Source organism: Vidua macroura, chromosome 8 (assembly GCF_024509145.1).
Source record: "Vidua macroura isolate BioBank_ID:100142 chromosome 8, ASM2450914v1, whole genome shotgun sequence".
In the NCBI taxonomy this organism is placed as follows: Eukaryota; Metazoa; Chordata; class Aves; order Passeriformes; family Viduidae; genus Vidua; species Vidua macroura.
Window position 1 is genome coordinate 18,144,667 of NC_071578.1, and position 13,502 is coordinate 18,158,168.

General features: G+C 42.2%; 1 protein-coding gene across 1 annotated transcript in view; it reads left to right on the forward strand.

The window, feature by feature from the left end:
* The window catches only part of ARHGAP22 (Rho GTPase activating protein 22), a 121,598-nt gene that overhangs the window by 85,838 nt on the left and 22,258 nt on the right, over positions 1–13,502 (forward strand). The window lies entirely within an intron of this gene.

A 13,502-nucleotide genomic window follows, 5' to 3' on the forward strand; every position in this document is an offset into this window, starting at 1 on the left:
CACTGTGCTTTGCAGTAACTTGGGTACTACTGATGGAGTGCATGCAAACAGTGGTATCGTATGCAGACAGTGCTGTTGACCTCTTGTGAGAGGTACAGGTAAAAGTGCCAGATAAGGATTAGGCAATACAATTACTCTTGCTGAAATGAAGTTACTAGTTTTCCTGGATCTAAAGGGGGAAAAAGTGACCTTGATGTACTAAGACCCAGTGTTTGTTAGTAACTTTTGTCCTGGGTTTGGGGTATTTTTTGTTTGTTTGTTTGTTTGTTTGTTTGTTTGTTTGTGGGATTTTTTTGGGGTTTGTTTTTTTGGGGGTTTTTTAATTTTTTTTTTCTTTGGATGAGGGGGTGTTCTGTTTTGTTTTGTTTCAAGTAACTGTTGAAATTTGGGTTCTCTGGGTAACAGCACTTGGTTTGTCTGGAGGACATACAATCTCTACTGATGCAATTCTTTCCAAGGTCCTTCTTTCACTTAGTGGAGAAGGTGCAGGTACAAAACTTAGCGTGTGTCTAATCTGAGGTTACATGTGATGCTGTTGGGCAGAAAAAGCCCTCTTTGCTAGTAGAAAACTGTACTACCAGAATTTCTTCTCAAACATGAGTATGTGCCTCTTTTGCTTCCCTTCTGAATTCCAGTCCACAGTGAAGGGTCTTTTAGACTGAGGTCAGTACAGATCTTCCATCAGAAGTCTCAGAATCTCAGAGCTGGTATTTCTGTAGCTGTTTGTAGTTGATGTTATGGTGTGTATTTTATAACTTTCCAATGTACATTTGAGAAATACTCTGAGGAGAAAGGAGACATTCAGTCATGACAAATGGTGCACTCTCTAGCAATAGCCATCTTCAGGGCATGATATTGTCAGCACTGCTGGTATCAGTGCAAATTTGGCTTCATATTTTGCTTATGTTTTGTCCATCTCTTGAAGTAGTTTCAAAACAAGTATCTTCAAGTACTAAAATAATAAATAATTAAAAATCCTAATATTTTAAAAACAGAAACCTGAGAATGGCATAAAGGTAGTGATAGATTTCCTGGGTATTTTTGTTTCTTTATGGGACTAGTATTGTCCTGATTAATTGGCTAATTTTCTTTACCTCTGAATTTCTCTACAAAGCAGTCAAATAATACTTTGGTCTTTTCTTTAAATTTGCAGATACTCTTACATTAATTCCAGTAACTGGAGCTTTATGAGGCATCAAAAAACATGAAATAATGAGAATGTGGAAACAAGGCAGCACAGGCGAGATTAGAGCAGGGGAGATAGTGCAGGGGGAATAAAAGCTTCTGTTTGTTGCTATTTTCACATCCTGCAGACTTGATGTGGTTCAGTGGTCAAAGTCAGTGAAGGCTGCTTTGGCTGTTGGTGAGAGCCAGCTTAAGTACTGTAGAAGAGAAACACTGGAGTTTGCAGAGTTGGAAAGAATTGCAGTTGTGAATCAATGTTTTTTCTCTGTCTGTGGATAAAAACTGGCCAAGGACATGGGTACATGCTGGGCAGTCAGTCTAGCCTGAACTCTCTGCCCTAATAGTCAAATGCATTAGCTAAAGCTAGCTTGACTATGCCTGCTTTGTAGTCCAAGGTGCAAGGGCAGATTCTTACGTTGTGGCCACTTCTCTGAGCTGGTCAAGTGCCAGCTACAGTCAGGAGGGGTCTTCTACCCCCTGGCAGCCGTGTGCTCCACCACGCTTCCTTCTGCTGATACTGGTGAGTTGTGCAGTAGGAAACGACCTGGCAGGAAATAAAAGGTGGGGAGGGTTAGTTTGTAGGTGTATTGATTCCTTGGCCCTGCTAACCATGCAGCTGCAACACCAGTCCCTCCAATGGGCACACATGATGACGTGGAGAGGGGCAGGCTTCTTCATTCTGCCTGCAACCCACCCACAATTGGCTTAAAGAAGCCATGGAGCTGCATCCTCAGTTTCTTTGCACTTCAGAAAGAATGAATAGGAATGCCAATAACTGGGAAATAGTAAAGATATTCAAACCATTGTTCCTAAATGTTTTTTAGCCAATTTGGGGAAATGATCAAACTTATACCTTCTCCATCATAATCAGAGCAGGACAGTTTCTCTGAGTGAAATTCCATCTTAACTCAAATGTGGGAGGACAATAAACATAGCTGTCTCTGTTTTAATGGAATAATTTGAACTCTGCTTTGCCACCACCACTAATTTGAGAGCCAAGTCTATCTATCAACACTTTTTAATATATTAAGCTAAAGGGAGGAGTTAAAAAACAGGCTTTATTATTAATATGCAAATATCCAGCCCTAGAGAAGGTTGATATGGTGTAAAAACTAATTATGCCAAGATAAAAGGAGTGGCTTAACCACACTTTAATCTTTGTTGATGTATTGAAGAAACATAAATAAAAAAAGGTTGAGGGTACCTTCTTATGTTGATGAGGGCATATGAACTGTGCTTAAAGGTGAACAGCAAAGGCTTCTTAAAATAAAACAGAAAACTCCCCAAAGCAGCTGAGGTTCACAAATTACTGATAGAAGACACAGATTTAAAAGCCTATATGGAATGTGTTCTTTGAAATATGCTTCAAATGTGGCCTTAAAATAAAATTGTAGAGTTCCTAAGTCTTTTGAAGAAGAGCTGTCTTGTTTATAGGGAAAATAATCTCTAACAAGTTTCCTTGAGTTTCAGGCTCCTGAATTCTTGAGTCTAGTACATCTCATTTAGAGCAGAAGATTTTTTAAATGGAGATTTGAGAGTACTCCATATATTTTGATTGTCGTTAAGAAAGAAGTTTGTCACAGTAACTTGATAAAAGTGAGTTTTGGGGCACATTCTGACAGGGGGTGATTGAAACTGTTTTCTATGATCCTTCATACCTCTGTGACAAATTTTTCTCCAAGTTTATACCACTAAAAGCTTATCTGGAAAGTCCCTCTGTGTCCTACAGTCGTGCTCTTCAGTGACTGCTCATTAATGTGAAGTGCATGTAGCAGTGCCACAGTGCTAAATCAAAGGGTTTGTGGCCATAGGCTTGGGTGAGAATGACCTTGCTCTTGCTTTCCCAAGCTGGATTGAAATTTTTTGATGTAGCTAGAGAGAGAGGAGGTCTTGGTCTGTACAAGTGTGGTGGGACTGTACTTCTAGTCTGGGGAGGTAAAGCCACTGCAAAGAAGTTCCTTTTCGTGTGACTTCCTCATTTCTGTCTTACATCAGCTGTAAAGCAGAGTTTGTCTAGGACTGAATTTCTGGCCATGAGATACAAAACCTAAGCTTTTTGGTGCCTGAGTTGAATGCCAGGTGGCATAATTCTCTCACAGCTCAGCACACAAGCAGCACAGCATGGGGACAGAATCATTCTGTGTTAATTTTGATTTATGTTTGTGTTTGTTTTCTTCTGTTTACATATTCTGTCTTGCCATGAGCAGTTCCTTGCTTCTCTGCCAGAAATACATGTCTCAGCCCCTTTCTTTCTCCATTACTTTATCCTAATTTCTCCTCCTCTTCATCCCAAGCTTTCATCAGTTACTTGAGATGGAGGGGAGGTGAAGCAGTTGGATGAGATATGTTTCCCCTTAGGCAAACATGAAGAGCTTTACCCTGTGACAAAGTAATTGTATTGCCAGAGCTTCATGAATAGTTTTTCTATTCAGGAGGAATAGTCACTGTAAAACTGGTGGAGTCTGAAGAAATGTGCACTGAGGAAGCTGTTCTATTGTCATTAATTCCAGATTGAATTCTGGAATTCCCATATAGATAAACTGTGATGTGCGGATTCTTATTCTTCTGCCAGCAAACGGTGCAGAGAATGTTTTTTTTTTTTTGGCCCTGTAAAATTATGTCCTGTATAAGGAGAGAGCTGAAAGATGTGAGATAAGGTGTCTGAGGTGTAATTTAATACCTGGCTCAATGTCCTAATGGGTAATGGAGGATTAACCCTGCATAGGACTAATTAGGGATCCTGCTTTAGAAAAGTAAATATCTTTGAGGTAACATCTGCATGAGAGCAAACATGACTGTTTTGAAGGGTCAGATATTGATATTAGATGCATATCCACCAGGATGCCAAACTATTTAGGAGCTAGGATACATCATTAAGTTTTGGGAGTCTTGAGTTTTAATTTTTCCACCTGTAAGATGAGAATTTTCCAGTAAGAGCAGCATAAACCTAGAGCCATGTCAGTGAATTTAAGATGCTAAAATACCACTGAAGAGGTAATGAGGAGGAGGGAATTGGCTTCTGTTATTTGCCTAGTCTGAAGACAGAGAGGTGGTTTCTACTCCCTTGTTTGTGGGGTCCTGCAGAGTGACAGCCTCAAGTGGCATTCCTAACTGGGTCAGGAGGAGCCCCTTCAGGAGGTGTCAGGGTGGGCTTCCCTTGGGCAGGCTCCCCCAGGTGTGTGGGGAGTGGCACTGGGTGTTTGTTGTGCCTGATACCTGCTGTTATCTCTGCACCGAGATAGCTGGCGCCTGATGCAGCTTATCAGTGTTTGCTCTTGCTGTTGTCTAATGCTGGGAGATGGGCCCAGCCAGGGGAAGAGGAAGAGAAAGATGATGGGGGGTTATGAGGTCAGGTATCTGCCCAGGACTAGGGGATGCCTGAGTCAGCTCAGATGTGAGGAGGTGCTGGGTTAGCCTTGCCCCCAGGCAAAAGTGTCACAAATGGTGCACCTGTAGATATGGAAACTAAGATACAGTAACTAAAGTAAGCTGGGAGTGGATCTTGCTGCCAGAACTGTTCACAACAGAGAATGTTTTAAGATCTGTTTCTGAGACCTGATTAAGTTCTTTTTCTTCTCATGTATCTCTGTCAGATATATCTGGGGCTTCTATTACTGTTCTATGACCAACATATTTTACCATCATGTTATAGCCTTGAGGTAGGGAAAGACAACTGTCCTCATTTTTTGTTAAAGAGGGATCTGAAATATTGAGCAATCAGATGACTTGCCTGAGGTGACAATGACTATCTGTAAAGGAGCCACTCTGATGGCATCATTCTGCAAGGCACATAGAAAGATTACACCCATGGGCCTTGACTATGGGGATATGTTTGGAAGAATGGAAGAATGCCATGGGGTATCACCCTGAAGAGAAGAGGGAACCAGGAGATCTCGTGGATTTTCAAGGATTACTTCCTTCAGTTTAAAGAACAGTCCTCTTCCTTGTGCAGGAAACCGAGCAAAGGTAGCAGAGGTTTGCATGGTTGAACAAGCTGCTTGTGACAAAGCTCATTAGCTAAAAAGGAAGCATAGAAGTGGAAGCAGGGACAGGTGACCTAAGAGGAGTACAGAGAAATTTCTGAGCATGCAGTATTGGACTTAGGAAGGCTAAAGCAATCTGGAGTTGAATCTGGCAAGGGATGTGAAGGGCAGTGCTGGGGCCAGGACTATTTAGCAGCTTTGTGAAGGACCTGGATAATGGGGCAGCGTACACCCTCAGCAAGCTTGCAGATGATATTGGGAGGACTGATTGGTACATCAGATGATTGTGTCATCATTTAGAGGGGTCCCAACAGGCTGAAGAAAGGAGTGAACAGGAACCTGATGAAGTTCAACAGAGAGTAATGCAAAGTCCTGCACCTACAGATGATGAACATAGGCAACAGCACATTTGGGGAGCTGACTGACTGGAAAGCATCTTTGCAGAGAAGAACTGGGATGCTCTTCAACAAGTTGAACGTGAGCCAGCAATGCACCCTTGTGGCCAGCAAATTCCTGGGCTGTTTTAGGAAGAGCATTGCCAGCAGGTTCAGGGAAGTGAGCCTTCACCTCAGCACTAGTAATTCAACATCTTTTGTTCTTTGTCCAGTTCTGGTCTGCCTGGAACAAGAAGGCCATGGGACTACTGGAGTGAGTCAAGTGAAAGGCCACTAAAATGATTAAAGGATTGTGCAAGAAAATGCTAAGAGATGCTGAGGAGGCTTGGATTGTTTAGCCTGACGAAGAGAAGGGTCAGAGTGATTCTTATCAAGGTTGGTGTATAGTGTGTAGAAATATTTGATGGAAGGGTCTAAAACTAGAATCAAAACTAAAGCATGTCAAGGTGTTCCTGAGTGACTTTAAAGATCTTACCTTTAGAAGTCAGGTCCTGCTCCCCTGCTCCTTGCGTGTATTTCACGTCTGAAGCTGCTGGCTCAAGGCTCTCAGTGATGGTCAGCGCTAGTGCCTGGGCTGGGCTGGGCTCTGAGTGGAGACTGTGCAGTAGCTTGGTCATCCCAGAGCAGAAATGGGTCTTCTTGGAGTGCTTTATCAGAGCTCCTCAGGGGGAAGGTCCCCCACTACTGGTTGCAGCAGCATGAGTTCTGCACTGCAACGCTATCCCCAGCTGTCATTATCCAGCTTTGTTCTGGTGGCTTCTGAAGGATGATGCAGTTTGGCATCAGGTGAATGAATTTATAGTCCTTCATCTGTTACTGTGGACAGTCTGGGGCACCAAAAAGCAGGGACCCCGAGCTGGGGAATGGCAGGCAGCTTCTCAGTGCCTCTGTTCAACCACACAGCAGATAGAGGAAAAACTACAAACAGAAGTCGCCTTTGTTATATTTGCAGGTGAGCAGGGCAAAGCTTTTAATGGGATTTGCTTGATGGAATTTCTTTTTGGTTGGGAGATGCTGATTTGATAAAATGAAACATCATATGGGTATGTTTTCATTTGAATGAAACTTATGCTAGGAAAGGTTCTTTGAGCTCAGGGTAGAATTTTTAATACAAGCTATGCCCCAAAATGGTCCAGAGGTATAAGCAATTAAGGTGTAAAATCTATCTGAAACCCTTTCATTGAAAAGAAAAATTATTTTGAAAAGATAAAAGAGAAGATTGCAGGAAGGTCTGATGGATAAAATGACACATCTAAGGATAATCTGAACAGTTCCACAGTCATGAGGTTTACACCAAGAAAAAAATATTTTTCATGCAGTGCACAACTGAACTGTGAAACTCATTGTTACAAGACGCAGAAATAAAAGGAATGAATGGATTAAAAATAAAATTAGATGTGATCATAGAAATAAGTCTACCTGTGCAGTCAAAAGAAGATTTCTGGACGTAGTCACTAGCTTAATATGCCCATTTTACAAAGATCAGTTCAGCTTTAGGTAAAATGTGATGGGGCTTGTGTTTGCTTTCCTCTTCAGCTACCATGTGTCATGGAGAGTTGGCAGGGGCTGTGCATTTGTTATATTGTTGGTGGCTACTGCCTGTAGCACAAAGTCTGACCAGTACCAGCCCCTACACCGGTGGTTTCTCAGTGAGACTATTCCTGTAATCAGTAGATTCATGTTTGACATTTGAGATCTGACAGTCTTTAAAACACTGGTGGTTCTCACTGCATGTCCTGGCAGTGTATTGATGGGACAAAAGTGTTCCTGTGGTGTTTCTCAGCTTGCAGGCAAGTATTTTAATTTCTGTGTATTAGTCCTTTGATAATTGTTATGAGAATATGTGATTACTGAATGAAAGGGAATGGTAGCCAGTTCCTTGCAAGTTGCAATTTTAACCATTTAGGAGTTGAGAAGAAATAAATTCACCCTGTCTCTCTTTTCCTATTTTTTTTCTAATGTTACCCTTCTTCAATCCACTGTAGCTCATTTTTTCTTCTAATTCATAATCATATAACTGAACTTGCAATTTCCCCTTCATGTCTTCTCAGTTGCAGGTTAGAGAAGGGAACATTCAGCTCTTTACCATTTCTAGAAGTGTTCTTTAAAGGCTTGCTAATTTACTGATGTGTTTTACCTATTTTACAAATAGGAGCTAAATGCTGCCCCTTTCCCAAGCACAGCTTGTCAGGTTCAGCTGTTGCTGGAACTTAGACAATGACCTTATTGCTTGGGTGGTGAAGCTGTTGAGGATTTTAGCTAGACAGTGGAGGGTAAAGATAAATATATGGGAATTAGGTAACAGATTTTCATCTTTGATTGAGTTTGAGGATGCAACAAAATGAAACCATATACAGTTGACCCCGTAGTGAGTTTTACAATTGAATTGAAGGTTAGAGACTGACTGAGGTTTTTTGTGAAGTTTGATTTGGATAAACATCCATGTGCTCAGTGTTCATCCTGTCTGCATCTCAATGAATGACTGTGCTTAGGCTATCAACCTTGGGATATGGACAAGCTTCAGGATATAAGCTTGTCTGGCTATCTGAATAGATAAAAGTGCCTAGTGTGCTAAATGTTGGCTGTGAATCTGGATCACAGTCCCTGGATGACCAGAAATCCAGGTGAATAATTTTATTCCATACTAGAGGTTTCACAGTTCCAGGATGACCAGAAATCCAGGTGAATAATTTTATTCCATGCTAGAGGTTTCAGACTCTGTGATCCTTTCATTTGAACCCACAGCTGGAATCCATCTCTAGTGATGAGACACTGGTGGCAACAATTACATTATGTCATAACTCTTTTTTACTTACTAACACCCAGAAGTTTTGTAAAGCTTTTCTGTGCAGTGGGGGCATCAACCAGCAGCACCACTTGAAAGAGATGACCTGATGATCAAGTGCTTTCTACAGACATAGCTTCAGTCGTATGGAAGCTGTCTTTTAAACATAGAGAGACATATGCAAGAGTCAATAAGTAAAAAATTATGTAAAATGTGATCTTAGGATGTGGGGAGAAATAAGTTGTCCAGGGCACGTTGGTCCAGATCACTGATTGCTAAAAGGCATTTTTTGCTGCTCTTAATGTTTTGTTCTCTAAATGCTCTTGCCTTTCTTTAGAGAGAAATAGAGCAACAAACACAGAAGTTTGGCTCTGGATTCAGAATGCTGTGGTTAAGTGATGTTTAGGTCTGTTTATCATCTTCTCTCTGTGAACACAGTTACAATCTCAGTTTGGAGCATAAACTGGTCAGTCCATCACTGGGTAATTTACAGTGCTGCTTGGTCAGTTCCTTTCCTGGCATATCTTAGAGAGATGGGGAGAGACATCACACAGGTTAAGAAGAATCTACTGTGGTAGAAAGGTGAGCACAGCTATTTGCAAATCTTTAATCCAGAGTGAACTTTTTTATCAGTCAGTAAACAGAAACCTGTTTACCCTCAAAAGATTTCATTTCACCAGTAAGGGTTGAGACCTCAGCACAGAGCTGGTGAGGGGTGTGGGGACATAATTTTGGTCAGGGAAGGATCTGACAAAAGTGTTTGGGGAGGGAGGAAATGGGAAAATTTCTATACAGAAGACATTAGTGCTGAAGTTTTTCCCACTGCGTTCAGCTCTGTGACTGATCACCTCTAACCAGTTCACTGCCAGTTTTCAGCAGATAAAAGATTTTCAAGTGCCCAGGTTTACCTGACCCGGGTTTAAAAATGAGTCTGTACAAGGTTCAACCTTCTTATAAAATAGGGAACTTCAGCTATGGCTCTTTGATACTAGGCCTTTTCTGTACAAATAGAGCAATTTCCTAGATTTGAGCTCCCTCAGATCTGCTTGAGTGTACCTGTATATTAGCTAATCCTCTAAGCCAGCATCTAAAAATACACACACCCCATGGGCACTTGCTAGAGCTGTGCAAGCCAAGAAGTTTGCTCACAGTCAGTGATGAGGAGAAATACTCTGAGTTCATGCAGGTTCACCATTCCTGTCTGTTGCAACCAGACCGAAGATTGAATTTCACCTGAGTTAGATGCCAAGCCTGAAACATACCTGGATTTCCAGAGGTTGTGTGAGCTGTAGTGAGCTTTCCAGCCAATCTTGAGGCTTGCAGTGATGTGTAAAGGCAAGATGCTTTCTTCTGTTCTGGTACCTGCAACAGAATAACTGCAGCAGTGCTAGCTCAGGAGAACAGTGCTGGGGCTCTCTCCCTGCAATGACACTGGGAAAGAAAATGCCTCCAGCTCCCCAGCAGAAAGTTCAGGGGAGATGTAATGTCTGAAGAGTTTTACAAACCTAAGTTGTTTTTTCAAAAATGAGAGCTGGTAAACTTTTCTACAGTTAAACAACTTCATACCAGTTGGGGAAAGGGAGTTCAGTCTCCATTACCCATTCTCTCCTTGGCACATGTGTATAGGGAGATCTCCAGGTGGAAGTTTTGATGATATATGCAATGTGGCAAATTCTTTGGGTTATATTGCTACAATTGCAGTATCAAGTATACTTCTGGAGCCTGCAGCCCCTGCAGTCCAGTGATTATGTGTGAACTTTGGATTTCATTTTTGACAAATGCAGTTAACAGAGAAAGCAGGATCCAAGTGTGATGTGCAAATTCAAAACACAGAAGAAAAATTGTGTGTATATATATATATATATATATATATATATGTATAGTGATTTTTATTCCAGTCTTATCATATTCTTTAGTCTAAGTCATGAATTTTAATGCCATGTTTTTAAAAGGATAGAGAGTTTCATATAAGAAAACAAGTACTACTTGTGGAGTGTGCGGCACAGTGTTGCTGTCACAGGACACCTATAGCTGCAGAGTTACCTTGTGCAGGGAACAACACTGAAGCAGCTGCCATTTTCTGCTTTAGTTCTGATGCTTATGTGAGCGAGCATGTGCTCCAGATTTTTTCTCTCACCAGAGAGCTGTCTTTGCTCTTTGGAGAAGAGTTTGCATCAGCTTCATCATCTCATAGCATTGTAAGTTCTGCTGAAGTCTGATCATGCTTTAGTCATGCTGTGTCCTTGGCCACAGAGAGGCTGTGCATTTCACAGATTAATTATACTTCAAGTATAACAATATCCATGTCAAACTGCATGACTTTCTATTTCAGTGGATACCTCCTTGTTCCTGTGTTTTGAGAGATGGAAAACAGAAATGGGGAAGTGAATGGGAGAACAAAAGTCTGCATTTGCTATCTCCTGTGCTCCCATCCCAAACACCGAGTTCTAGGCTCCATAATGTTATTAGCAGATGTGGCACAATTTGAGGTGTTATTCCAGGAAATAGTGCCAGAAATTCTGGTGGCATCTCAGCCATTTAGAAGCGGATTTGTCCTGCTCACCAGTTAGCATTGTGGGCAGGCTCTCCCTAACCTGCAGCCTGCTGTGTTCACCACAAAGAAAGAGAGGATAATAAAAGGGTGAAGAATACTGAGGACCTCATTTGTACCTTGGGTTTAAGGATTTCCATCACTTTCTAAACATTCTTTAGTGTGCTTTAAAAACTGTCTAGTGTATTGAATGAGCTTCTGGTGTCTAGCTCTGCAGTACCATGCTACTCAGGGTATACCTTAAACAGCTAAGGAAAACCTTACTATCTTGCCAGTCACAGAATATTTTGAGTTGGAAAGGACTCACCAGGATCATCAAAGTCCCAGCTTATGGCCCTGCACATGACAGCTCTAAGAATCGCACCATGTTCAAGAACTGAAACTTTTGATCCTGCCTTTGCTTATGGTGGGAAGCCTCTTTTCTTCAGGAGCTTTTGGTCAAAACAGAGAATACAGAAAAGTTTGTTGTGAGACAACACTGTCTCACTAACTAGAATCTCATAGGTTGTCTGCTGTGTCAGTATCTTGGACATGTGTGTTCGAACTGAGCCACAGTGTAGCTAAGCAAGGGGTGGGCCACTAAGTTCAGGTGAATGTGCTCTATATAGTGACCACAGACGTTTTAACAGCCGGAGCAGATGAGCAGCTGCACACAGGGTTTTGTTGCTGTTTTTTGTTTTTCCTGCAGAGGGAGAAAACTTAGCTAGTAGTGATAAAATTGCTCAGAAGCCTGGTGCAAGGGTTTTGCCTGGTGACTGCTGCAGATCTGCAGTCACATGAGTGCGTTTTGTGAATGGAGGCCTGACCTCTGTAGAACTACACAGGGCATTGCATAGTAAGCGTTTTTGTTAATGACAGGCTTCTTACCCTGAGAGCAGAGAGCTGAGAGGGAGTGAATGTTTTCCTGCAAGTAAAGTGCCTGGGTATTGGTTCACATGTAGGGAGTTGTAGTCCCTTCCTCTACCAGTTATTCAGCTGAGCTATTAATTCAGGCAACTTCTCTGTAAAGAGCTAAAGCAGAGGCAGTAAGCACCAATAAACCTGCACAGGTCAAGGAGTGTAGCTTTTCCTAAGCTTTGTTAGACTTTCCAGCATGTCCCGGAGCTGTGGAGGTACTCTCAGAGCATGCTGAGGCTACTGCGGGGAAATATTCCCCTCCAAAACTAGGTTTCTGCTTCTGTTGCTTTGAAAGTAGATGGGAGGCCAGACCAGGGCACCAGTTTGCCTGCAAGCACAGTAATATTGCCTGTATCAGGAAGGATCCAAAGTGTGGCATGCAGACAGCAACTGTTGCTCAGCTTTTCCAGCTATCTAGAATAGATCTGACAAGCAATTAGAGCATGAATATATTACAGAGCCGATGGGGGATGCCTTTGTTAAAACTTGTGACCCATACTTAGCTGCTGTTTACATTGGCGGCTGCTTCGAGGGTGGGCAAGACCCTACCTGCCTGTCTTTCTCCTCTCTCCTTCCCTGTGCGGAGCGAGCCGGGAGCTCTGCATCTCATTGGATATTTCAAATGCTTTCTGCACAAGTCATAATTAATGCCGAGTTGTAGAGCTAAGACCAGATGTGCTGCCGAGATTATCTCCCAGGGCAGATCGGCTGCTCTGTGCTCTGTAGCGCTGGGTGAATGGAAAGCTGCCAGTGCTGGGACTCAGAATGTGTCTGATGCCTGAAGTCAGGACTTTCTTTCTCTGCCGCTCCTGCTGTCTGACACTGCCTGGTTTCTGCTTGAAGCTCAGCGCCTGTCATGTAGCGGAGTGCTGCACAAGAACGAGAGGTATGAGATGATTTTCCAGAGTTTAGATTTGTTATGGTTTTCTTTTGCTAGAACAAAAGCAGATATTTAAGTGTAGCCTTAGACAGAGGCTAAGAATCTAAAATAGGAGCTGACTTTACAAAGGGGGAAGGAGAGGCAAGGACAGTCTATGGCCAAAAATACTACTGGATATCAAGCTAGCATGTGGAGATAGTTCTGGGGAGAGGTGTTTCTCTTTCATACATACAGAATATTTAAATGGACATATGTGGATGAGAGCAACCAGCTTCTGGTATATGGACACTTTCTTTCTGGGAACAAGGTCAGAAGACACCAAGTTGTACCACAGACCCATTTGTGTGACTCTGGACAAGTTATGTTGTCAATTTTTCTTTATTTCTAATTGTCTTTTACTTCCTTTCTTTCCCCGCTATGCTTGCATTCTTTTGCTGGTTGAATTGTTTAGTTGTTCAGGACTATCTTTTTTTTAGGTACATATGGCTCCTACCATGAAACTCCTTTTTCTGTTGCTGCTGCAGTAATTCATGTAGTCTGTGCTTGGGTGGGCTAGGGGAGGGGAAACAATTTAAAGATTTGTGTGTGTTTTGTGCTATGGAAACATACGCATTTCTGAATGTCTGCCCATGATTTTTTCTCCATGCTTTCATGTGTGAGAGGAACAGATAAATGGGAACTTAAGCATGAAAGTGGGAAGGTAAAAGCAGGCGCTTACCTGTGCAGGTGAGCACGTACACAATCTTTATATCCATAAACTGCCTGTCTGTGAGGCACCACATGCGTGCGCGGGTGTATGTGCTGTTGTAGAGCAGCATCCAGGTGT